Genomic DNA, 26088 nt, shown 5'->3' on the forward strand with positions numbered 1-26088 from the left:
AGAGAGCTCACTCACTATCACCAGAACAGCAAGGGGAAAAACTGCCCCCATCATCCAGTCACCGCCCGCCAGCTTCCTCCCCCAACACTGGGGGATTACAATTCAATATGAGATTTGGGTGGGGACACAGAGCCAAACCATATCACATGGTTATAGTCTTCTCCCTACATGGGACCTCTTTCCACCCTCCCTTCCTCTCTTCTGTATGTGTGGCCCAGTCAAGTTGCTTCTCACTCTATGCAGAGACCTGCAGGAAGGAGGTTTAACTGAAGGCCTCTGATCAGGGCTACCATCCTTTGTTAACTTATCTTTGCACCTTCCTACATAGGCCTGCTCAGAGACGGGGAGACATGGGGTGTGGCACTGAGGGAGAGCCCGTGTCAGAGCACGAGCTGAGTGGAAACGAGAGATGCTTGTCTGTGCTGACCCTCGCCTCCCTAGCAAAAGATGAGGTGGACTTCCAAATTCTCTCTGAGGAGAATATGACAAATACTAGCCACTCTGAGCAAGAATCAGTCAAACATAAAATCCTTGTTGATTCTGAAAGGCCCAAGGCTTCCTAGACAACCCATCAAGAAGAAACAAGTACCTGTCTCCATGGTGCCTCACATAAATGTGTAATGGATCAGTAGGTAATTGTGAGGCCAATGTCATTTCATCACATTGGAAGCAGGAAAATTGAGAAACAAGTCAGAGGGAAAGTTGAGGAAATCCAGAGATTAACAAAATCCCAATGCGACAAGATGCATTTCTCTACTTCCAAAGAATCACAGCTCTATCCAAGTAGCACGTATTTTATATAACATTTTTAACAATGTATTTCATTTGATTAAAGCTCTCCAAGCATGCAGGTAAATTATATCATCAAAATGAACCCCATCTGGGTGTTCCTACCATGAAAAGATGCTTAATCACTGATGAAGAATCACTCTCTTTGTAGTCTTTTCCAAACAGCATTCCAGGAATCAGCAATAGCCATTCTGTGGGCAAAAACAAACAAACAAAAAAAAGATAAACAAAAGTCCAGGCTGGAAATACATTTTCATATATGTGTAAATTCAGATCTCTCTCCCATGGAACCATATTTTTTTCATATATATGACAAAATACATATGGCTCCACAGGAGGAAGATCTGAAACTACACCTGCTATAACAATCCAACATGACTTCTGATATCAGGTGACTACATCATCAAAAAAAAATACAAATACGGAAAACTGTTGTCATTGTTTTAATAAAAATATTTTTGTATGCCACATATTAGAGTAGAAAAAATAAAATGTGTGTGATATATGCATATATCGCCCTAAAATTCAGGCCACGCTGCAGAACAGCACAAGAAATCATGTGACATATGGATTTCACCCACTTACCTCTGGCCTGTGCCACTACACAGCTGTATACTTCCAATTTAGAATTGGGATGTTGCAGTTCATTTCATATTAAATATTACATTTCATTGTTCCCATGACTGAAGGACATTTTACATGAAAATGTTTTAAAAAGTCATATCTTGTTTTTGAATGATCTGAGCAAAACAAGAAAAATGCTAGAATACTTCAAGGAAGAGAAACTGTAGCTCTGAGTTCTAAAAAATCAGTAGGGGAGCTGTACAAGATGAAACAGTAATTTTTGGAACAACCTAATTCAAAAGAACTCAACTGCTGTAACATGTGCAGTGATGTTTCTCTTCCATTTATTAAAGAAAAAGTCCTGTGGAATGACAGACTTCTCAGCTATGAATGAAACAAAGGTGGGGCTCCATGGGAGGAAGATCTGAGTCTACGCCCGCTATACCAATCCAGCATGACTTCTGATATTAGGTGGCTATGTTACGCTAAAAATGCTACAAATATGGTATACCGTTTCATTGTTTTAATGGAGATATTTTTGTATGCCACATTTTAGTGTAGAAAAAATAAGTGATGTTTTACTATTTCTGAATATACTTGGCTCTTAATAAAATATAAATGATTACATTTACCTAATTTGTTTTTTGTTCTGTTTTGATAAATTAAATTTTATCACTTCTTGTAGCAATTAATTTATCCAAGAAATCTTTCCCAGCTACTTTAATCCAAGCTCACTTTATATCTAATGAAACCCTATTGAAGTTTCAGCAACAGATTATAATTTTTAAATTGCCTTATATTAAAAATAAAATGAGTTTAGCTTTGCATTAAACACACAGCCAGAGTAAGCTGTGTGTGCCCAGCAGGTAAGTGAAAAGTCCACAGGACTTCCAGTTTCCGGCCTAGGATATTAGGTGTTCAGAAGTCGTCACTTCATCCTAAAAAGTAAAAAGCTGAACAAACTGAAAAATCAACAACTCTTCTTAGATCTGTGAAAGAAGTAAGATCACAGTACAAACTGCCACCCCCAAAGTTGGAGAAATAGAGAAGCAGATACAGAGAAATACAATTTACCAGAGCAGAATCCTCCTAGCAGAAACCCTGCGGGAACCAGGTAGGAGAACTTGAACTGTAATTGGCAAATTGCTAGAAGTACAGTGTAGATCATCTGAGAGATAAAAACTCCAACGGGACCTAGTTTCATCAAGAACTCCACACTTTTGAGAGTTTTACCTACAGTCCTCACAGTGAAAAACAGGTAAACAAAAATAAACAAAGAAACAACCAAACAAAAAACCTTCATGCTTCCAAAAGGAAGAGGGAGAAAATGAACCATTTGGAAATACACCAGAGCATTGAAGTCTTGTTAATAAGGCCTGTCCTCCAGAGAAGCTATTTAAAAGCCTAAACTGTTGGGGTTTCATCAGTTTAAGTGGGGGAAGGAAAATATCTAACTCCAGTCTGCTCTAGCCTTCCATGAGGGAAAAGAGAAATAGCTAACTTCAGCCCACTGTTGTGAAGTTAATAATTCAGAGGCACAGGCTCACTATTTCTGAATATACTTGGCTCTTAATAAAATCCCCCATCCCCCTACAACTCACCACTGCCAACTCAAGAGTGTTAAGAGGTGGGGCCTAATGGGAAGCATTTAGATCATAAGGGCTCTGTTCTCATGACTATATTAATATTATTATAAAAAGAGTTGACAGCAATGGGATCGCTGTCTTCACTCTTCTGCCCTGTGAAACACAGAGTTTGTCCCTTTTTGCCTTTCCACCTTTTGCCATGTGTGGACACAAAAAGGGCCTCACTAGAAACTAGATGCTAGCACCTTGATTTTAGACTTCATAGGCTCCAGTACTATGAGAGAATACATTTCTCATGTTTTAATACAATTATCCAGACTGAGGCATTCTGTTATAGCAGCACAAAACAGACTAATACACATGCTAAGGGTTCTAATGGATAAAGTAGACAGCATGCAAAAACAGACGGGAAATTTAAGCAAAGAGATCATGATTCTAAGACAGAATAAGAATCCTACAGATCAAAACACTGGGACAGAAATGAAGAATTCTTCAACGTGCTTCTCAGTAGATTGGACACAGCTGAGTATAGAAGTTCTAACCTTGAGGGTATGTCAATAGAAACATCCAAAACAGAAAATCAAAGAGAAAAAAGATTGAGAAATAAACCAAGCAGAATATCCAAGTGTGGGACAATTACAAAAGATGTAACATATGTGTAAAGGGAATACCAAAAGGAAAAGAAAGAAAGAACAGGCAAAATGTTTAAAACAATAATGACTGATGATTTTCAAAAATTAATGTCAAACACCAAACCAAAGACACAGGAAGCTCAGAGAATACCAGAAGGACACATTTTTAAAGAAAAGTACACATAGACATATTCAAACTGCAGAAAATCAAAACTAAAGACAAAATCTTGAAAGAAGACATGAAAAATAAACTTACCTACAGAGGAGCAAAAATAAAAACTACATCCAATTTATCCTCAGAAACCATGCAAGCAAGAAAAGAGTGAAGTTAAATATTTGAAGTGTTAAGAGAAAAAAGAAACCCACCAACCTAGAATTTTGTACCCTGAGAAATTATCCTTCAAAAGCGAAAGAGAAATCTAGACTTTTTCTGACAAACAAAAACTGACGGAATTTGCTACCAGTAAATCTGACTTCTAATAAATGTTAAAAGAAGTTCTTGTGCCAGGCACAGTGCCTCATGCCTGTAATCCCAGCACTTTGGGAGGCCGAGGTGGGTGGATCATGAGGTCAGGAGTTCAAGACCAGACTGGCCAACATGGTGAAACCCTGTCTCTACTAAAAATACAAAACTTAGCCGGGCATGGTGGCGGGTGCCTGTAATCCCAGCTACTCAGGAGGCTAAGGCAGGAGAATCACTTGAAACTGGAAGGCGGAGGTTGCAGTGAGCTGAGATTGTGCCACTACACTCCAGCCTGGGTGAAAGAGCAAAACTCCATCTCAAAAAAAAAAAAAATTCTTCAGAGAGAAGGAAAACAAAATGCGTCAGAAATGCAAATCCAGATAAAGGGAGAGCATTAGAAAAGAAATAAGTGAGGGTAAAAATAAGAACATTTATTTTACTTATTCATAATTGACCTAACAGATAACAGTTTGTTCAAAAAAAAATAGCAACAATGTATTTGAATACATACACACACAGACATCACACACACACTTTGCACACTTCTGTATAATTGAATGAATGAAAGCAATGATACAGTGGACAGGAAAGAGGAATCAGGATTATTTTATTATTGTCAGGTACTTGTACTATCCATGAATTGGTATTGTGTTATTTGAAAGTAGACTTGGATTAGTTGTAAATACGTACTGCAAACCCTCAGGCACCCACCAAAAAAAAAGAAAAAAATAACTGATATACTATAAAAGAAGAGAAAAAATAATGATATAAAGTACAGAATTAAAACCACAAAAGGCAGAAAAAGAGTGGAAGACAAAAATAGAGACAAAGAACAATGACAACAAATAGAAAACAGTAACAAATATGGTAGATATCAATGCAACTATATCAATAACCATTTTAAATGCCAATGGCCTAAATACACCAATTAAAAAACAGATTGTCAGAAACAAGACCCAACTATATGCTGTCTACATGAAATCCACTTTAAATATAAATACACATATAGATTACAAATGAAGGCATGGAGAAAAGATATATATGAAATCCACTTTAAATATAAATACACATATAGATTACAGGTGAAGGCATGGAGAAAAGACATACCTGAAATCCACTTTAAATATAACTACACATACAGATTACAGATGAAGGTACAGAGAAAGGTAAACCATGCTAACATCTGTCAAAAGAAAGCAAAAGTTATTGTGTTAATTTCAAACAAGGTAGACTTTAGAGCAAGGAAAGACATCAGGAGTAAAGGGGAGCATTACATAATCATAAAATGATCAACACTCCAAGAAGATGTAACAGTCTTTAACATGTATGTACCTAAACAACAGAGCATCAACATAAGTACGGCAAAAACTGAGAACCGTAAGGAGAAATAGATCAATCCACTATTATAGTGAGAGAATTCAACACCCCTCTATATAAAATGAACAGATCCAGCAGGCAGCTAATCAGTAAGGATATAGTTGAACTGAACAGCACCATTGATCAAATGATACAATTTGCGTCTCTTGACCCAACAACAGCAAAATGCACATTATTCTCAAGTTCATATGGAACATTCATCAAAGTAGATCACATTCTGGGTCATAAAACAGAACTTAATAAATTTAAAGTATAGAAATCATACACTGTCTGCTCTTAGACTACAAAGGAATTAAACTAAATAAACAGAAAGATAGTTGGAAGATTCCCCAAATACTTGGAGGATAAACAACACATTTATAAATAACACAAGTATCAAAAAGGACATCTCAAGAGAAATGTTAAAATATTTTGAACTAAATAAAAACAAAAATACAACATTAAAATATATGGAATGCAGCTAAAGTAGTGCTTAGAGAGAAATGTATAGAATCGAATGCATGTATTAGGAAAGAAGAAAGATTTAAATCAATAATCTAAGTTTCCAACTTAAGAAACTGTAAAAAAGAAACACAAATGAAATCCAACATAAAAAGAAAAACTAAATAATAAAAATTAGAAAAGAAATCAATGAAATTGAAAATAGGAAATCAATAGAGAAAATCAACAAAACAAACAACTGATTCTTTGAAAGATCAATAAAACTGATAAGCCCCTAGCCAGGTAAAGAAAAAAAGAGAGAAGACACAAATTACTAATATTAGAAATAAACGAGGAGGCATCACAACAGATCCCACAGATATTAAAAGGATAAAAAAGGAATATTATGAACAACACTATGCCCACAAACTTGATAACCTAAATGAAATAGACCAATTTCTTTAAAGATAAAATCATCTAAAATTCACACAAGAAGAAAAAGATAATCTGAATAGGCCTATATACATGTTAAAGAAATTAAATCAGTAATTAATAACTTTCCAAACAGAAAACCTCAAGCCTAGATGGGCTTGCTGGTGAAATCAATCGAATATATATAAGAAAGAAATTATACCAATCCTCAGCAGCCTCTTCCAGAAGATATAAGCAGAAAGGAATATTTTCTAATTCAGATGTGAGGATAGCATTACTCAAATACCAAAACCAGGCAAAGACATTTTGAAAAAAGAAAACTGCAAACCTCTATCTGTCATAAATGTGATGTAAAATTCTCAAAATATTAGGAAATTGAATCCAATGATGTTCAAAAAAAATTTTACATCAGCACAAAATGAGATTTATTACAAGTATGCAAGGTTGGTTCACCATTCAAATTAATGTAATCCATCTCATCAACAGGTAAAGAATTAAATCACACAGTCATATCAATAGATGGAGAAAAAGCATTTGAATAATCTAACACTCATTCATGATAAAAATCTCAGAAAAATAGGAATAGAAGGGAACTTCCTCAACTTGATAAAGAACATCTACAAAAAACCTACAGCTAACATCGCACTTGATGGTGAGAAACTAAAATATTTCCTGCTAAGATCAGGAACCAGAGAAGGATATCCCTTCTCACCACTCTTTTTAACATCATACTGGAAGTCCTAGCTAATGGAATAAGATAAGAAAAGGGAATAAAAGACATACAGATTTGGAAGGAAGAAATAAAACTGTCTTTGTTCCAGATGACATGATCATCTATGTAGAAAATCTAAAAGAAACCACAAAAATTCTTCAGGAACTTATAAGAAATTATAGCAAGGTTGAAGGATATAAGGTTAATATACTAAAGTCCATTATTTTCCTACAAACCTGCAATGAATAAATGGAATTTGAAATTAAAAACACCACCAGGCACAGTGGCTCACACCTGTAATCCCAGCACTTTGGGAGGCCAAAGTGGGCAGATCGCTTGAGCCCAGGAGTTTGACACCAGCCTGAGCAACATGGCAAAATTTCATCTCTACAAAAAATATATAAATTAGGCCAGGCACAGTGGCTCACACCTGTAATCCCAGCTACTCGGGAGGCTGAGACCAGAGAATCGCTTGAACCTGGGAGGCAGAGGTTGCAGTGAACTGAGATCACACCATTGTACTCCAGCCTGGGCAACAAAAGCAAAACTCCATCTCAAAAAAAAAATGTGAATATATATTTTTTTTTTCACATTTTTATATATATATGTGTGTGTGTGTTAATTAGCTGGTCATGGTGCCACATGCCTGTAGTTCCAGCTACTTGGGTGGCTGAGGTGGAAGGATCTCTTGAGCCCGAGAGGCAGAGACTGTAGTTGCAGTGAGCTGAGATCATGCCACTGCACTCCAGCCTGGGCAACAGAGTGAGATCCTGTCTCAAAGAAAAAAAAGAAAAGAGAAGAAAAGAAAGAAAATTAAAAACACCATAATATTAAAATGAATAATTAGATATAAGTCTAACAAAATATGTTCAGGATCTTTATGAGTAAAACTACAAACCTTTGATGAAATAAATCAAAGAACTAAATAAATGCAGAGATAGTTCATGTTTATTAATGGGGAGACTCAATATTATTGAGATGCTAGTTCTTTGATTTGGTCAATGCCAATCAAAAGCCCAGCAAGTTATTTTATGGATATTGACAAATTGATTCTAACATTTACATGGAGAAACAAAAGACCTAGAATAGACACGTTACATCAAAGGAGAACAAAGTTGGTGGACTGACAGTAGCCAATGTCAAGACTTACTACAAAGCTGCAATAATCAAGACAGTGTATTTCTTGGTAAAAGAATAAACAAGTAGATCAATGGAACCCGTAATAGAAAGCCCAGAAATAGATCCACTTAAATAGAGTCAACAGACCTTTGACAAGGAAACAAAGGCAATACAATGAAACAAAGATAGTCTTTTCAACAAAGAGTACTGGAACAAGTGGACACTCACATGCAACAAAAACCCAGAATCTAGACACAGACTTTACACCTTTCAGAAAAATTAACTCAAAATGAATTATAGACCTAAATGTAAATATAAAACTATAAAACTCCTAGAAGATAACATGGGGAAATCTAGATGATTTGGGATTTGGTGGTGACTTTTTAGATACAACACCAAAGGCAGAATCCATGAAAGAAACAATTGATAGGTTGGACTTCATTAAAATTAAAAATTTCCACTCTACAAAGTACATTGTCAAAAGACTAAGACAAGCCACAGACTGGGAGAAAATATTTGCAAAAGATGTATCTGATAAATAATTCTTATTCAAATATAAAAACTCTTAAAACTCAACAATGAGAAAACAAATGACCTGATTAAAAAATGAGGCAAATACTTAAACCTCACTAAAGAAGATACGAAGATGGAAAATAAACATATGAAAGGATGCTCAGCATCATATGTCATTAGGCAATTTCATATTAAAACAACAATGAGATACCTCTACACACTGATTGAAATAGCCAAAATCCAGAACATTGACAACGACAAAAGATGGCAAGGGTATGGAGCACCGGGAAGTGTCATTCATCACTAGAGGGAATGCAAAATAGTACAGCCACTTGGGAGGACGGTTTGGCAGTTTCCTACAAAACTAAACACACTCTTATCATATGACCCAAGAATCATGGCTTTTAGTATTTACCCAAATTAGTTAAAAACATATGGCTACCCAGAAACCTGCTCATGAATGTCTTCAGTAGCTCTGTTCACATTTGCTAAAACTTAGAGGCAACAAAGATGTCCTTCAGTAAGTGAATAAATAAATAAACTGTGGTCTATCCAGATAATGGAATAGTATTCAGCACTAAAAATAAGCTACCAAGCCATGAAAAGACGTGTAGGAATCTTAGATGCATATAACTAAGTAAAAAAAGTCCATCTGAAAAGGCTATGTATCGTATGATTTCAATGATATATTCTAGAAAAGGCAAAACTATGGAGATCCTAAGATCACTGATTGCCAGGGATTAGGCAGGAGAATGGGATAAATAGGCAGAGCACAGAGGGGTTTAGGGTAATGAAAATAATCTGTATGATACTATAGTGGTGGATACCTGTCATTACATATTTGTCAAAACCCACAGAATACACAACACTAGGAGTGAAATCTAACGTTAAATGCAGACTTTGGGTGACAATGTTGGGTCAATGTATGTAACAAGTTATCACTCTAGTGAGGGATTTTGATAGTCAGGGAGACTGCGTGCATGTAGGGGCAGAAATCTCAGAACCCTTTACTTAGTTTTGCTGTGAACCTAAAACCGCTCTACATATTAAAGTCTATTTTAAAAATTACTGTTTTAAAAGACATATGGGTTTTTTAAAGTCCACAGTTATCTCTGTGCCCCTCTCTTTTTCACTGTGATTCAATAGCACTTATTAAGCATGTTATGTCTGTTTGCCAGGGCTGCTATAGAGAGTACCACAAACTGGATGGCTTAAACAACAGAAATTTATTATTGCACAGCTCTGGAGAAATTCAAGATCATGGAATCATTAGGGATGGTTCCTTCTAAGGGTTGTGAGAATCTGTTCCATGCCTCTCCCTAGCTGCTGATGGTTTAATGGCAATCTTGGACATTCCCAATATCTGCTTTCATGTTCACATGTCATGCCTGGATGTGTGTCGTCTTTCCCCCCACCTTTTTTTTTTTTTTTTTTTTTGAGACAGAGTCTCGCTCTGTTGCCCAGGCTAGAATGCTGTGGCACAGTCTTAGCTCACTGCAACTTCCACCTCCCAGATTCAAGCAGTTCTCCTGTCTCAGCCTCCTGAGTAGCTGGGATTACAGGTGCCTGCCACCATGCCTGGCTAATTTTTTGTATTTTTAGTAGAGGCAGGGTTTCACCATGTTGGCTAAGCTGGTCTGGAACTCCTTGTGATCCACTCACCTCCGCCTCCCAAAGTGCTGAGATTACAGGCGTGAGCCACCGTGCCCGGCCAAGTTTCCACTTTTTACAAGAACACCATTCATATTAGATGGGGCCTACCCTACTTAACTACTCTTACTTAACTAATTACATCTCCAACAACCTATTTTCAAATTCTAAGGTGATATTCCAAGGTACTCATTGTTAGGACTTCAACATATGAATTTGAGGGGGACATAATTAAACCCATAATACATATCTATATACATAACACTGTGCTAGGTTCTGTTAGGAATCCAAAATATTATGGGGCTTGCTCTTAAGAACATAACAAAAGTTATCCACAGCCCTAGCAATAGCACAATTGGTATCACAGGACAGTATAGGAATAAGGGTAAAATGAGAAGTACAGGTTGAGATAGACCACTTATGAGTTGAGATAGACCACTTATGGGTTGGAAGCTTGAGCAAAAGTTTTATAGAAGCGGTAAGGATTAAGTGGGGATATATCGGATATCAATAAGCGGAGCAAGGTAAGAAAACTTCCACTACTGCACTGGGTAGTATTTCCCTTCCAGGGTCTGTGAGCAGACAGGGCCACAAGCGGGGGATGATCTAGGTGAGCAGTGAGCAGGTGATAAGGCTGGAAAAGTCAGTGGTGGGGCCAAATTACAATAAACCCCAAATAACCAATATGGGTTTCAGGTGAGGCAACGCTGCTGGAGGTAGACTTCATTGGAAAAGAAATTCATTCATTCAACAAGCATTTATGGAGCCCTAACCTCTCTGCCCCAGAGGAGCCAATATACAAGTATTCTTTCTAAAGTAAAAGATCATCTGCAACTAAAGTACCCATTTATAAAAAGGGGTAAGCCTGGGACCTACCTGAGACAGAAATGATCCCAGGAAACTGGGTAGCTGGCCTGCTTTTATCTTTTTTTTTGTTTTTGTTTTTTCTTGAGTGCCATGTGCTAGAGCTTTACTTAGGAATCCTTGAAACTTGATTCAATCTTCACTCTTCAGCAAACTGCATGTTCTCACACTCAGTGGATCACAAAGACTATGCTAATAGATCCTAAATTGGACTCCAAAGAAGAACTGGAGTCCAAAACACAGCTCTGTAAGAATCATAACCCTCCCCTCATCATCACAGATGCAGGCTCTTGAGGAGGGAAAACAAACATAAGTAAAATTGTATTGTTCAGATTTCCAGTTATATAAATCAATGATATTTTCCTTGATACTGTACTGTATATTGTATATCATATGGATTTATAGGTTTTTGGATTGATTGAGCCAACTACCCTCTGTGTTACATCAGCAGGTTCTGTATCTCCTGGTGTCAGCATAAAAAAAAAGACAGTTACTTTTACATTCAAGATGAAATCACATTGTATTTTCAAAGCACATGTCATCTCAAAAAATAATGCTTAGGCAGGAGTTTTCATATAAATAATTCTGTACTGGGCAATCCATCAGAGGCTGCTTTTTGCTTTCTCCCTTTTTTTTTAAGCTGGCTAAGTGTGTGTTTTTTAATAAATAAGTAAAAGGATAAACCTTAAAAGCTCATCTCTAATAACAGGCTGGTAAGAAAGAACAGAGAAATTATTTTCTGGAAAATAATATTCTTAAATGATTATAGTTTGTCTTCTTGATTTAATAGATAGAAAAGTTTTAACCCTTATCATTCATTAACATGCATTACTTTTGGCATGTTATATTTGCAGGTACCTATAGCTGTAAATAATCTAATAGCTTAGTCACCCTTTTATTTCTTCTTGACATTGTTACTTTTTTATTTTCAGGAAATCATGGATTTTAAAATTTGGATTATTAGAGATCTTCTTGACCAACTACCATTGGTACAGAGCTTAACTAGTTAAAAACAATAAAACTCATTACTTTTCTCTTGTTTTAGTGTAATTATCAAAGCAATATAAAAACATTACAGAAACATTGTTACAGAGACCATCTTACTGATTTCTACCTTCTAACACAGCCAACATGATTTTTAGAATATTTCTTTCTAGTATTTCCCCATATGTAAATCTTTTATCATAATTATAATAATTATAAAACTTGGCATCCCACTTTTTTAAGTTATAGGATGTTTCTAGTGGCAATAATAATTCTTTCTAACACAGGCCTATAGCTGCCCAAAATCAGGCCTATAGAATTGAAGCCTTTACCTTTAAGAGGTAAAGCCTGGTGGCTTTGGTATAAGTCACCATCTCCTTGGAGAGAAATCTGCCTGCCCAGACCAAGAAGAGCACAATGCAGGGGTTCCCAAAAATAACCCTGGAGAAGCAGCATAGAACCAGATTGGGGCCTGCGGGGAGTTTGAAGGCCAGATAGGAAGTCTAGCCTTGTTTCAGTGAAGCACACGAAGGCATCCTTTTTGGCCAAAGTGCGAGCTTTGGAAAGGTATAGCAGCTGCTGAATAAGGGACAGCGGTGAGGGGAGAGAAAACACCTGGAATGATGCCAAGCGAGGGGAGGCGGGGGTAATTTCTTGGCTTGAGGTTAATGACGTGGAAGTGGTGAAGAAAGCATGAATCTGAGACATTGCAAGTTATGAAATGATAAGATTGGCCAGAAGACTTTATTTAGAGGCTGAAGAAAAAATTGACCCAAAGGTCAAACTTGCTCTCACTCCCCATCTCAAGAAGCTTCCTCCTACCCACACTTCCTTCTGAACTCCCAAGAAAGGAGAAACCTCTACTCATGAGACTACTGATCATGCGTGGGGGCTGTTGATGGGGCCATGTGCGTTAATGGGTGGGGTCACTGCACCTCTGAGGGCAAAAACCCAGGTTCCATTCTCTCATGGATTTCCTCTTTCTCCTCATTTCACAGAACTGGTAAACTCCACCACCGCTGGCCCCTTCCATGTGACTCAGTGAAAAAGCAGACTCAGATGCTCCTGCACCTTTCCCTGTCTGTCTCGCTGCAGGCACACAGGAGGTTCTTGTATTAAGCACTAGGTATGGGAGAAGTGGGGGCCAGGGAAGAGCAGAAAAGGGCAGGGAAGGGGAGAGCAGAGGAGGAGACCCCATTTAGCCTCTAGCCTGAGGACTCACCAGGTGCACTGGAAGATCAGGAGCCTGTCCTGCCACTCACTGTAGGAGTCCACTTCCCATTCAGATACCATCCTGAAGAGACCAGCTGGGATTTAAACGCAGGCCTACTGGGCCCCCAGCCCAAGCTCTTCCCAGTATCACACTTGCTTGAGGCTTTAATATGCAATTCAGAACCACAGGTAGAAAAGGATCATGACAATTATTTCTGTTTGTTGTTTCAAAGTGATGTATTTTGTTGGACAACAATTAAGATGTGAGCCAAAACTTGCATATTATGGAACATAACTGGGCTGGCGAGGTTAGTTACCAAGCTAGTTTCTTACGCGAACCACCCGGCAAACAGCAAGTAGGAGGCCGCCAATGCCCATTTCCAGTGGAATATTAGGATCCAAGGGCTGGGCTAGCCCAGGCATCTTCAAACTGTGTTCCTTGGAATCCTAAGAGATCAGCGCAGGAGCTTTAGCATCATCCACCCCTTTTCAGCCAGAACAGATCCGTTATCAGCTTTATTTGCTTACACTTCCTAGTACGTTTAAGTAAAAAAAAAAAAAAAGGAGTTTTTTTGACAGTTACTATAAGTTCGAAAACTGAGCTAGTCCAATCTTCTCATTTTGTAAAAGAAAAAGAACATGAAATTGTAGAAATCTGAATTGACTTCCCTCAAATCATACACAGCTATTAGAGACAGGGTTAGCCCTAAGACTCCAGGCTCCAGGAGAGCATTGCTGTGTTTCAGGTGAGTTGAGGTTATTCAGTGGGGACCAGGGGAAGCATGCAGTGCTGATGGCATTGGGAGTCTGCCTTGCACCACGTCATGCAGTTTCACTGGTTAAATGCTTTTCTCCCTAACGTTATGCCAGATTGTGCGTATGAAGGCTCTGGGAAGTTCAAAGATATTGCTCATTTTTTCCTAGGAATATCAAGGTTTCTTTGATGTGTTCAACTGCTTTTACTTTGACTCATCTCTGAATTTGAGGTAATGCTCATTCTTTTCCAAATATAACACTAGCCTTCATTGTCCATAAAAATTGATGAAACTTACATGGAGAGGGAGCCTCCTTAACATTAAAATGGTATGTCATGAACAATTAGGCAGTAGAAAGTTTTCTGGAATTTAACCAGCTAGGAACCTACACATGCATATGAAAAGGAAACAAAACAGTTAATGTAAATTAAAGGAGACAAAAATTAAAGAAACACTTGGAAAAATATTAAATGGGAGTGTAATTGCGCTGAGATACTTCATAATGCTCAAGTGTGATTATTATTTATTGTCATGATGAGGGCTATGCAAGCTGTAATGGTAATTTCGACCAAAGTCAAACATGTAATTTAGTAATTCTGGGTGTGCCTATAGTTGTCTTTTGAGTTTGGGATAACAGCAACTTTTTTCACAGCTTTGAAATTGGTTTGGAGCCACAATATCATAAGGTTTAATGACTTCCACCCTGGTGACCCAGAGCCCAAGGTGCTCGTGATACTACCAGAGATGTGTTCCAATGTTATTACTCCTAGCATATTTAATGAAATTAAATTTCTTATACTGCTGCAGCATTTTATGAAAACACTTTCCACCGTTTGTCTGGTGATCTATCAGCTAAGAGACCACGCAACAAAAACCAAATTTTGTTACATAAAGAAAGCACGTGGTTCAGGGTCTACCCACACTAAGCTGCTAATTCTCAGTCATAATGCTTACAAATACCAAAATTCCTGACTCAACTACCAGTCAATTCAGCTGAATACCTACTCCCCTGCCCCAATGAAGCAGTGGTTGAACTAATTTGGTCAAATCCATCATTCAATGTGGCTTCACATAATTTCAGCTTTAGGGCCTAAAAGTAACTCAAAAGCTGAAATTAAAATTCTATCTTTAGTAAACCTAGGTGTGGGGCCCCCATTACCTATTACCTCAGTGTCTGCATCTATAAGGTGAGAACGTTAATTATACCCACATTCTAGGAATGATGCTAGAAATTTCAATAAATGATGCACTTCCCATCACCGGGGCCTGGCAGGAAAGGGGACTCTCTCTGCCCCATGTTACATTCTCCCCTTTGCTTGCTGATGAGCCTGGTGAGCCTGCATCCTCCCCACTTTCACCACCAAGCTGTGACTCAGGCTCTGCACATGGCTGAGGAGCACAGAGCAGAAGCTGGAGGGCCCCTAATGAATGTTAGTCACTGATGTGAACCCTGAGCTTTGGGCAGATGATTCTAAGGACCTTGGGGGATGGAGGAAATGGAAGGAGACAAAAAGCACATTTAAGAAGCAGGTGAAGGTCGTTTTCAGGACCATTCCAATCACCTCTCTGAGTCTCTCTAGTCCTTCTGGTACCTTTTCAACATCTCTCCGCAGCCCCAGAATAAGCATCCTACTGGACTGTGGACACTGTGTGGTCCTTCAGATCTTTCATCCCTCTTATTCCTTCTCACTGTCTCTTGGTCCCAGCAACGCTCCTCTGACAATGGGGAATAACAAGAATCACTGTCCACTTTCTGCTTTGCATCATGTTACATGCATGCTTTAGCTTACCTCCTGGACTATAAGCCACTTGAGGAGAGACTCTCACATCCACAATTTCTCAAACATATTTGTTGAATAAACGAAGGAGTGAATTATGTCATCTTCTACCTCCAGGCAAGAAGAGAAATAATATCTGCTGGGTAGCTACTGAGTATCAGACCCTGTGAATACTTCATCATCTAACACCCTTTAATAATCCAACAACATGACTTGGTTACTACTGTTTTACAGATGAAGAAATTGAGGCTCATACCTTTGCACACTCTGTTCCCTCTGCCAGGAACATCATCTGTAGGTTGCATCCTTCTCACCAGGTCTCCACACAAAGTTTACCTCCTCAGAGATGTCTTTCCTGACCCCCCAATCTAAAACAGCCTTCTAGTACCTATCCCATCACGCTGATTTATTTCTCGCTTTCATCCCATAAGAGGCATTTATCTTATCTGAAATTATTTTGTTCATTTATTTGTCCCCCTGCTAGCTAAGCCCCGTGGAGCAGGTACCTTATGGATCTTGCTAATTACCATATCCCCATGGCCAAAAGCTATATGTAAATATCTAAACGTAGTAGGTGTTCAATCAAGATTTATTAAATAAATGAATTAGAGAGTGAGTGAATGAATGAGCAGGGCAGGAGGGAAGAAGAGAATAAGGTGAGTCAGCCAGTAAGACCCAGGACAGAACTGAAACTGACGATGTCTGATTCCAAGCCTGTGCTCTTCCCACCTCTGCAGTGGCTCTGCTACCTGCTAACTACAAGAATTACTTGGGGTGTTGACTTAAATGTAGATTCCCAGACACCTCCCCTAGAGAATCTAATTCCATAGGACCCAAGCTCTGTATTCTATGAATATGAGTGATTCTTGTGTTCAGCTAAGTTTAGAGAACACTAAACTATATTCCACTGTGTTTCATTGTGTCAGCATGGCAAGGGGAGTTGGAGGCAGGGGGCATTCTTCAAATTATGCCCTTAATGTAGCCACCTGTAAGACCAGCCCTGAGAGATTCAGTCCTCTTTCCCTACTCATCTGTTGAGTATTTACTCAACTTCTACTATTAGCCAGGCATTGGTCTAGGAGCTAGAAACTTATCAGTGCACAAAGAAGACAAACTGTCAACAAATAGGAGATAAATACTAGGTGAATCTATGAGCTGTTTATAAGGGAAGAGCGGGAACAGTACTTAGATAACGTGGTCAGGGAAGGTATCACAGCGGGGGGAAATTTTGGCCTGAGGACTGGAAAAAAAAAAAACAAGCCAGCCAGGCAAATCGCCAGAGGGAATGCAAGCCAGGCAAAGAGAATAGCAAGTGCATATTCCTCAGTGAGAAAGAAGCGGCCATGCTTAAGGAGAGAAGGTGGCCACATGGCAGAGTGCAAGACAGCATGAAATAGATGAGCTCACCAAAAGATCGTCAGGGACCAGACCAGCGTGTGCCTGGTAAGCCACATCAAGGTGTGGAGCTTGGCCTTCACCCTACATGCAATGCAGGGACACTGAAGGCTGTTATCTAGTGAGGTTAACATGATGGAATTGATGTTTTAAAAGATTGTTTGGGCTACAGTATGAAGGAGAACCCAGAAGAGGGAGAAGGAGAATTGGAAGGTGCAAGATAGTGAAGAGGGCACTGTAGTAATCCACACCTGGAATGACGGTGGTGTATCAATTAGCGCTTGCTTCTTGACAAACTACTTCCAAAATGCACAGGCTTAAAGCACAATCATATTTTAGTTCATAATTCTGGGAGTCAGCAAGGTGGGCTGGGTTCCGCTGGGTGTGTCTTCCACTGATCTCAGCAGGGCTCACTCATCTATCTACAGTCAACTGCCAGTCACCAAGCTGAGGAAGTGATGAGGGAGACTGAGCCTCATGTCTCTTATCATCTAAGTCAGTTCATATTGTGGTGGTTGCTGGGCTCCAAAAGCAGTGAGAGAGAACAAGTCCCCAAAACTAGCAATTGTCAAGTCTCTCCTTGTCATGCTAGCTATCAGCTCAATGGCCAAAGCAAGTCACATAGCCAAGCTCAGAGTCATCATAGGACAAAACTATTCTAGGGCTTGGAGACAGGGAGGCATGAAAAAATTGGAGGCTACTTCGGCAACCTTCCTCATGTGATCTGGACCATGATGGTGGAAGTAGAAACGGGTAAGTGGATGCATTTTTAAAATTATATTTAGAAAGTGGAGCCAACAGAACTGGGTAATTTATGGTGAGGAATGAGGGATAGAGAAAGGACAGTGGATGATTTCCAGGCTTCAGGCTTGAGCAACTAGGTAAAGTTGATGACACTTGTTCACAAGTGGAAGACAGAGAAAGCAATAACATTTATCCTTTCCCAAATCGATCTCCACATCTGTGTACAATGGTTCTCAAAATTTTTGGTTTCAAGACCCTTTCAAGCTCTTAAAAAATTATTGAGGACTTCAGAGAGCTTTTTGTTCATGTGGATTATTTCCACTGATATTTCACATATTAGAAATTTAAGTGAATAAAATTTAAAATATTTTTACTTCATTTTTTAAAAACAATAATCTATTGCAGATTGCCATAACATAATCTTATAAAAATAGCTATTTTCTAGAACAGAAAATAGTGACAAGAATTTCATTGTGTAACAATTTTTCAGATCTCTTTAATATCTGCTTAGAATGCAGCTGAATTCTCATTTCTGTTTCTGCATTTGATCTGTTGAGATATCTGTTTTCATGGATGCACATGAATAAAATACAATTTGACACAGATGTGTAATTGGGAAAGGGCAGAATATTTTAGCCTTTTCAGATAATTGTGAATGTTCTTCGATACTATGCCAAAAGTCAACAAGTGGCAGTTTTATAAGGTTAGTAGTGATATGGAATCTGAAGCTATGTTGATAAATTTTTTCCTACTTAAAGTCCATTTGTCTATTCTGTACTTTGAATGGATCTTTTACTCATGCATATTTTGAAAATATCTGTTCATTAATTTATACAAATCTTTTTATTGTTGACATACATTACATATGTACATAATTGTTGACATACATACATAATTGTGGACATTACATAATATCAAAAAAACCAACGTGCATTAATACCACCACCAACCTCACCAAAAAAGCCTTTAAGCATTGAGAACCTGTCAAGCTTGTAGTGGCAGACACAAGTTTTCCAAAATTCTAATTTTCACTTGAAAGCTCAGATTTTATCATTGGCAACAAATACTGTCAGTTGTTTTACTAGAAGTGACAGGCTCCCTTCATTCGTTTTTAAAAGAAAATGTCTGCCAGTACCCAAGCCTGAATAACCAGTTTGTCTGTCAGACATTTTCAAGTAAAAAATAGTGTTTCATGAAAAAAGCAACTAGTTCAGCTCACAACTCAATCACACCATCCAGGCAGCCACTGTACCGCACGGTGTGGCAGAAATGTTTTATGCGCACTTCCCACTTTTTTGCACATAATATTAAAAATATGTGTACTCAAGGTCTAAGGTTTAATAAAATTAATCATTTCACTGCTTTATCAGGGACATACTTAAGTGAAGCTGGCATTGTCTTTTTTAAATTTTTTTTACTGTGGGTGCTCAGTGGTGTGAATACCATGCATACTCCCACAGCTTGAGTCCACTTCCCCAATTCATACAAAGGCTCCTGCAGTTCTGTCCTATCATTGCTTTTGCACCATCAGTAGAAATGTCAAAAAAATGAAAAGGGCAAATGACATCTAATGTTATTATGAAAACAGTTTTGCCCCCAGACCCCTCCCCCTTAAGTGGTCTTGGAGACCTCCAAGGGTCTATGGATCACACTTTGAGGACAAACCCACCCAGTGCAAATCTAGATGGATGAGATATACATATATATATATATGAAATATATGAATTTTATAGACAGGTTTTGCTTTCCCCCAACCTTCCCACCATGAATGCATAAGAGGAAGTATCAGCGTCAAGAGCGTTTATTTGACAAGTATTGGACACATATCAATCTAAGCAATGTGTGTGTATGAAAACAGTCAAAGGCATAGTAGAGGTGACAAGATAAGACATGGCAGATAAAACAACCAGGGGACAGCTACGGAGCAATGCAGGCTGGGGCACAAGACTGGAGAGAGCAGAGGGATACGGAATGTAAGAAGGATCAGAATGGGATGTCGTTAGATAAGAAAGCTTCTTGGAAGCCAAATTTTGAAGGGCAAAGGGGACAAAGATTAAACAAAGAAGAGAAAGACCTTTCATATAAAACTTACTGTGTAAGCAAAGGCGGAGCCTGACATAGAAGAGAGGAGAATGGTTGGTGGTTAAGAAACACCAGCTCTGGAGAGCCAGTGACCTAAACTTGAATTCAGATTCTGCCACCTTTTGATGTGTAGTCTTATGACTTTGGGTAAGTAATATTAACACTCTATGCCTCAGTTGCCCCAGATGTAAAATGAGTGACATGACAGTACTGACTCCATGGGATGACCATGAGGACTAATGTGATCATGAAGGTAAAATACCTTGCAGGCCACCTCACCACATGGCAGGCTTTCCATAGATGTTTGCTGGCAGCAGAAGTTACAATAGAGAGTGGAAGAGAAGGAAGGAAATTAAAGCAGGGTCTGGCAAGACACGGGAAGGGACAGTGAAGTCAAACAGCTGAGTTGGAGTGGAAAGGGCCCAGAGTATTGAGAGATGATGCTGGAGAAGGGGAAGTGGAGGAAAAGTTTAGGGAGCACTTGGAGTGCCTGGCTGAGAGGCTGGGTTAAGCATATTAAACAGAAAGAAGTCACTCAGAGATTGGGCCAGGAGAGTAAAGGGATTTTTCAAAAAACACAGTATTTGAGGAAAATTTACACTGACCCAGTGTACCCTAGAGGGGAACAAGCAGGGCTCAGAGACAAGACACCCTGTGTGGAGGCTTTGGATGAAGGTGCATCAAAGGTGAAGGCTTTCAGATGGAAGTTTCAAACAAAACAGATTTCACAAGAAGGAAAATGAGATTAAGAGCACAGATGCAATGGCCCTAGTTGTATGGTGTGGTTTGGTCTGTATTTGGCCAGGATCACCCGTCCTCTTCTGTTAACCCTTTCTCTCTAAATGGATCAATTAAACTTCAATATCAAATCCAAGGGAAACACAAGTGGAACTGTTTCCTCATTTGGGGTTGAAGGTTAAAATGCATGCACACACACAAAACACCAGTTGTTTCAGCTACTTAAAATTCTTCAAAGCTTTCTATTACTGTTAAGATAAATTCAGTCCTCTCAGCAAGAAAACACAACACTTTTTGTAGCCTCTGACTGCTTGCTGGCTCCATGGCTTGAGATTTCCCAAATATACCCACTTTTTCAGGAGCCTGGAAATCAATTCCAACTAGCTCAAGAAACTAAGTGTATGTATGTGGGCAGGCTGGGTGGGGGAGACAGACAGAGGAGGGGAGTGAATATATTGGTGCGTTGAACTGATAACCTAGGAAGTTACCCTCTAGCCATCTCAAGATAACTGCAGTTTTCTAAACACAGGGCTCTCTTTCACCCCTAGGACTGAGGCTGGAAGGTGTGGACACATACTCCTTCCCAGGAATCCCAACAAGTCTTGTTCCTGTTCACCACCCACCTCTATGCTCTTCCAGGAGCCACTTCCTGGTACCAGCCCGGCCTAGCCCCACCCCCACCACCGAAGTACATTTCTTCTTTCCCTTCTCCTATAGCAACTTTTGCTGGGACTCTGTCCTCCAAGAATGGGCCCCAGCATTGCTTGTAAGCATGCTAGGGCTATGGAAGCTTAAGCACGACTCCAGACCTCCTAACTTGGAATTTGCACTTTAAGGAGATCACATAAGACACAGTATATTAGAGACTTGAGGCAATTCATATATGACAATCGCTTATTTGCACACCAGTCTCCTTGAGGACAGGCATTTTTTACTTTTAGCTAAATTTCTTGAAGAGGGCCTGCAACATACCAGATGTTCAATAATTGCTTGCTGGATAGGTGACAGAATAATGAATGAACATGCTAAATGTGATTTGTTCTTACATATTTAGGAATTATTTTATTTTATTTATTTATTTATTTATTTTGAGATAAAGTCTCTCTCTGTCACCAGCCTGGACAGCCTGGAGTGCAGTGGTGCCATCTCGGCTCACTGCAACCTCCACCTCCTGGGTTCAAGTGATTCTCCTGCCTCAGCCTCCCAAGTAGCTGGGATTATAGGCATGCGCCACCATGTCTGGCTAATTTTGAATTTTTAGTAGAGATGGGGTTTCACCATGTTGGCCAGGATGATCTCGATCTCTTGACCTCGTGATCCACCTGCCTCGGCCTCCCAAAGTGCTGGGATTACAGGCATGAGCCACTGCACCTGGCCATATTTAGGAATGATTTCTAAACAAGGATTAAAATAGTTATCCAGTAGAGGATTCATTCAATTTCATCAGTAGCAGAAACACTAAAACATATAGATGATACATTCATTTTAATGTGCTTATTTCTAAATGCCTACTTATGTATATAAGCCACAGCTCCTCCTTTCCTGAGAACTCCTGTTTGATTTTACAGAGAAATCAAAATATTCCAATAGTCAGAAAACGCATGTATACACTGTAAGAATAAAACCCTCTCTCTCTCTCTCTCTCTCTCTCTATATATATATATATATATATATAATTAGGCCTTAAATGTTGACCAATGAATCTTTATGACAATTATTGACTTGTAAAGCTCCTCCTAGATTAATGTACAATCAAATCTGTGCTTCTAAATTTTTTTCAATGTTTTTATTTGGTTCCCACTCCCTCCATTTTATCTTTTCAACAAACAAAGGTAGTGGTAAGAGCAGTTTGTCATTTTTAAGGCGTGGGGATTAAACCCTGACTAATTAGAAGATTTGCCCATTATTTAAATGAAACTTGTTTGCAGTTTCGTCATCCATGTGGATCCAGAAAGGCAGCCAACTGGCCCATCAATTTGGTTAGAAAAGAAAAAATGATAAGGCGACTGACAGTGTTCTCTCGTGGGAGACTCTGGCCGTACTGTTTCTCCAGTATTAATTATCCACGTAAACATACTTCACTAGGCTGCACAATCATCTGGCCTGCTCTGAGCTCCCCAGTCAGCAGCCTCCTGGTCTTCCTTTTCCTACATTTGCATTCTCGATGTCAGCAAGTGCTGTGCGCTGATGTGTTCACTGTCAACAACACACAGGGAAATCTCGCTCTGGGCAGCCAAGAGTTATCTTGGCTTCAGGCTGCCTCTGAAAGCGAGGTTAGCCTTCAGCCACATGTAGGAAAGACTCATTTGCAGTCCTGGCACCCCTTCCTGGTTAGGATTTTAAAAGACACTGCCAGCACACTTTGTGCATGAACTTTGAGAGATGTGCAAGGAAGTGTTATTGGCGGGGCACTCAGGAACTCAAACTACTGGTGCCACAGAACTGATGGGAAGAGAGAGGCAGGGAGGAGGAAGAGGAGGAGAGAGGGAGAGACTCGACTGGGCAACCCCCACCTCATTCGGTGAAGGAATTTTAAACCGTTGGCATTAAAGATTCCACCTCTCTTTCTATGAGCTCTTCAAATGGTGAAGGAAGAGTGGATTCCCGTGACAGGAAAGGCAGGGCTGGCTTTGGACCCAGATAACAGAGTGAAGCAAAGAGCACACAGTGAAGTCAGGGCACATGGGACCTGGAAAAGTTCAGATGAGGCTCAAAGCCAGAAGGGTTCCGTACTATGGATGTTAAGGGGATTTTTCTTTCTTCTCCTTCAGACAGATTCATGCATTCTCAATTACAACTTGAGCTCTATGTGAGACCCAATTCAAAAACCCCAGTAGGAGTTTCTCTACCATTAGATAATATACTAGAACTGCTTTTATTTAAAAAAACAAAAACAAAAAAACAAAAAAAACACCTAAACCAAAGTCATTCCCTGGACATTTTGCATCATCACCCTCTAGATAGATACAGCATGGAGCTCTACCCTTCTGAGAGGCAGCCCAGGCCTCCTGCTGCCCTGCACCTTACTCCTCACAACTGGCTGCACACTGGCACTCCCCCTCCACTGGCATCCCACTCATGCCACAGGACTCAGCATGGACAGTGCCTCCTTCCCTAAGAGTAGACTGTGCCCCTGCAGCCCCCCTCCTGGGGCTTTCCCAGCATGCTGAGCCCTCTCCTGTTCAGGCAGTTACTCCTAGACCCTGTGGTGCCCTTCTGAAAGGTTGCTCTTCACCACTGCATCCCAGCACAAAGCACAGTGCAGTAATCGTTGTCACCTCCCAAAAGCCACCTACGATGACTAAAATCGTCCGTTCTCACACTGCTATAAAGACCTTCCTGAGACTGGGTAATTGATAAAGGAAAGAGGTTTAATTGACTCACAGTTCCACATGGCTCGGGAAGCCTCAGGAAACTTACAATCATGGCAGAAGGTGACGGGGAAACAAGGACTTTCTTCACAAGGCAGCAGGAGGGAGAAGAGGGAGCAAGACAGGAACTACCAGACGCTTATAAAACCACCAGATCTCATGAGCACTTACTCACTATCATGAGAACAGCATGGGGGAGCCACCCGCCATGATCCACTCACCTCCCACCAGGTCCCTCCCTCAACACTTGGGGATTACAATTCGAGATGAGATTTGGGTGGGGACACAAAGCATAATCATATCAAACACACATGAAAGAACAGAGGCAGTGGAGTCAGAGACATGGTCGGTCTCTTCTCTCTCTCTCTCTCTCTCTTCCAGGTTTTCTTATTTAGTGGAAGGGAGAGTCACGTTGGGACAAGCAGCAGTTCCTATCTTGGTGACTCTCCTTTGCCCTCTTCCTTTCCCCTGACAGCCCAGCTGAGGAGAGGAGGAGTTCTTTTGCCAAAGGAAAATTCTGCAGCCCTGTCTCCCATCCCCAGCCTGGTCAGGATGTCCCCTTCCCTGCTCCTGCCTTCCTTCATGTCACACCTGCATGTCCCTGTGGCACGGGAGAGGCCCCAACCTCAGAGGGAAGGCCTCTGGAGCATCAGAGAGTACTTCCAAAAGCCCTCCCTGCTTTCAGCATCGAGGCTACTAAGGCACCACAGCCAGATGTCTGCACCTCTGCTCTCTGTTCAATGTGTTTCAACTTCTGTATTTGCCAGCTTTTCCCTTTTAATCTCCAGAGGAGTGTGCTTTCTTGCCCAATCTCCAATTTTCAAAATATTCACCCCAAAATAAGGTATCACTGCCTGGTAGAGTTAAAGTTTGTTGGTTTCTTGTACTTCTTTTTGGTGCTTCACCATTACACAGTCAGAGTCTTCTCCAACATGATCTACCACGCAGCCCTAAAAAACCTTCTGGTTTTACATATACTTCACACTACTGTATTGTACACTTAAAAATGGTTGAGATGGTATATTTTATATTTTGTGGGTTTTACCACAATAATTTTTTAAATTAAACATTTTTAAAATCTAAATTTTTAAATTAAACATTTAAAAAATTTAAAGTCTTTATTTTTTAGAGCAGTTTTAGGTTCACACAAAATTGAGCAGAAGGTACAGAAATTCATATATATTCCCTGTCCCCATATACACACACAGTCTCCCCTATTATCAAACATCTCCTGCTAGAATGATACATTTGATACAATGAATGAACCTACATTAATACATTATTCTCATCCAAAGCCTATAACTTACATTAGGGCTCACTCTTGGTGGTATACATTCTATGAGTTTTGTCGAACATAGAGTGACACGTACCCAACATTGCAGTATCATACAGGATGGTTTCACTGCCCTAAAAATCCTCTGTGCTCTGCCTATTCATCCATCCCTCTCCCCTAACCAACCCCTGTAAACCACTTATCTTTTTCCTGTCTTCATTCTTTTGCCTTTCCTTGATTGTCACATAGTTAGAATCACACAATGTGTAGTCTTTTCAGATTAGCTTCTTTTCACATAGGAACATGTATTTAAGTTTCCTACATGTCTTTTCATGGCTTGATAGCACATTTCCTTTTAGCACTAGATAATATTCCATTGTCTGCACATACCACAGTTTATCTACCCATTCACCTACTGAAGGACATCTTGGGTTGTTTTCAAGTTTTGGAAGTTACAAAAAGAGCTGCTATAGTCATCTGTGTGTAGGTTTTTGGGTGGCTATCACTTTTCAACTAATTTGGGTAAATACCAAGAAGCACAATTGCTAGATCATATGGTAAGACCATGTTTAGTTTTGTAGAAAACCACCAAAGTGTCCTCCCAGGTGGCTGTACCATTTTGCATTCCCTCCAGC

At 39.6% G+C, this 26088-nt stretch overlaps 1 long non-coding RNA gene across 1 annotated transcript in view; it reads right to left on the reverse strand.

Annotated features, from left to right (window-relative positions):
- Window positions 1-26088, reverse strand: part of LOC134810251 (uncharacterized) — a 128917-nt gene that overhangs the window by 41984 nt on the left and 60845 nt on the right. Inside the window, exon 2 of the long non-coding RNA XR_010157856.1 lies at window positions 895-980. This is a non-coding gene — a long non-coding RNA (uncharacterized LOC134810251). The remainder of the gene's footprint in view (window positions 1-894; window positions 981-26088) is intronic.

The sequence above is a fragment of the Pan troglodytes genome, chromosome 5, assembly GCF_028858775.2.
Source record: "Pan troglodytes isolate AG18354 chromosome 5, NHGRI_mPanTro3-v2.0_pri, whole genome shotgun sequence".
Lineage (NCBI taxonomy): Eukaryota > Metazoa > Chordata > Mammalia > Primates > Hominidae > Pan > Pan troglodytes.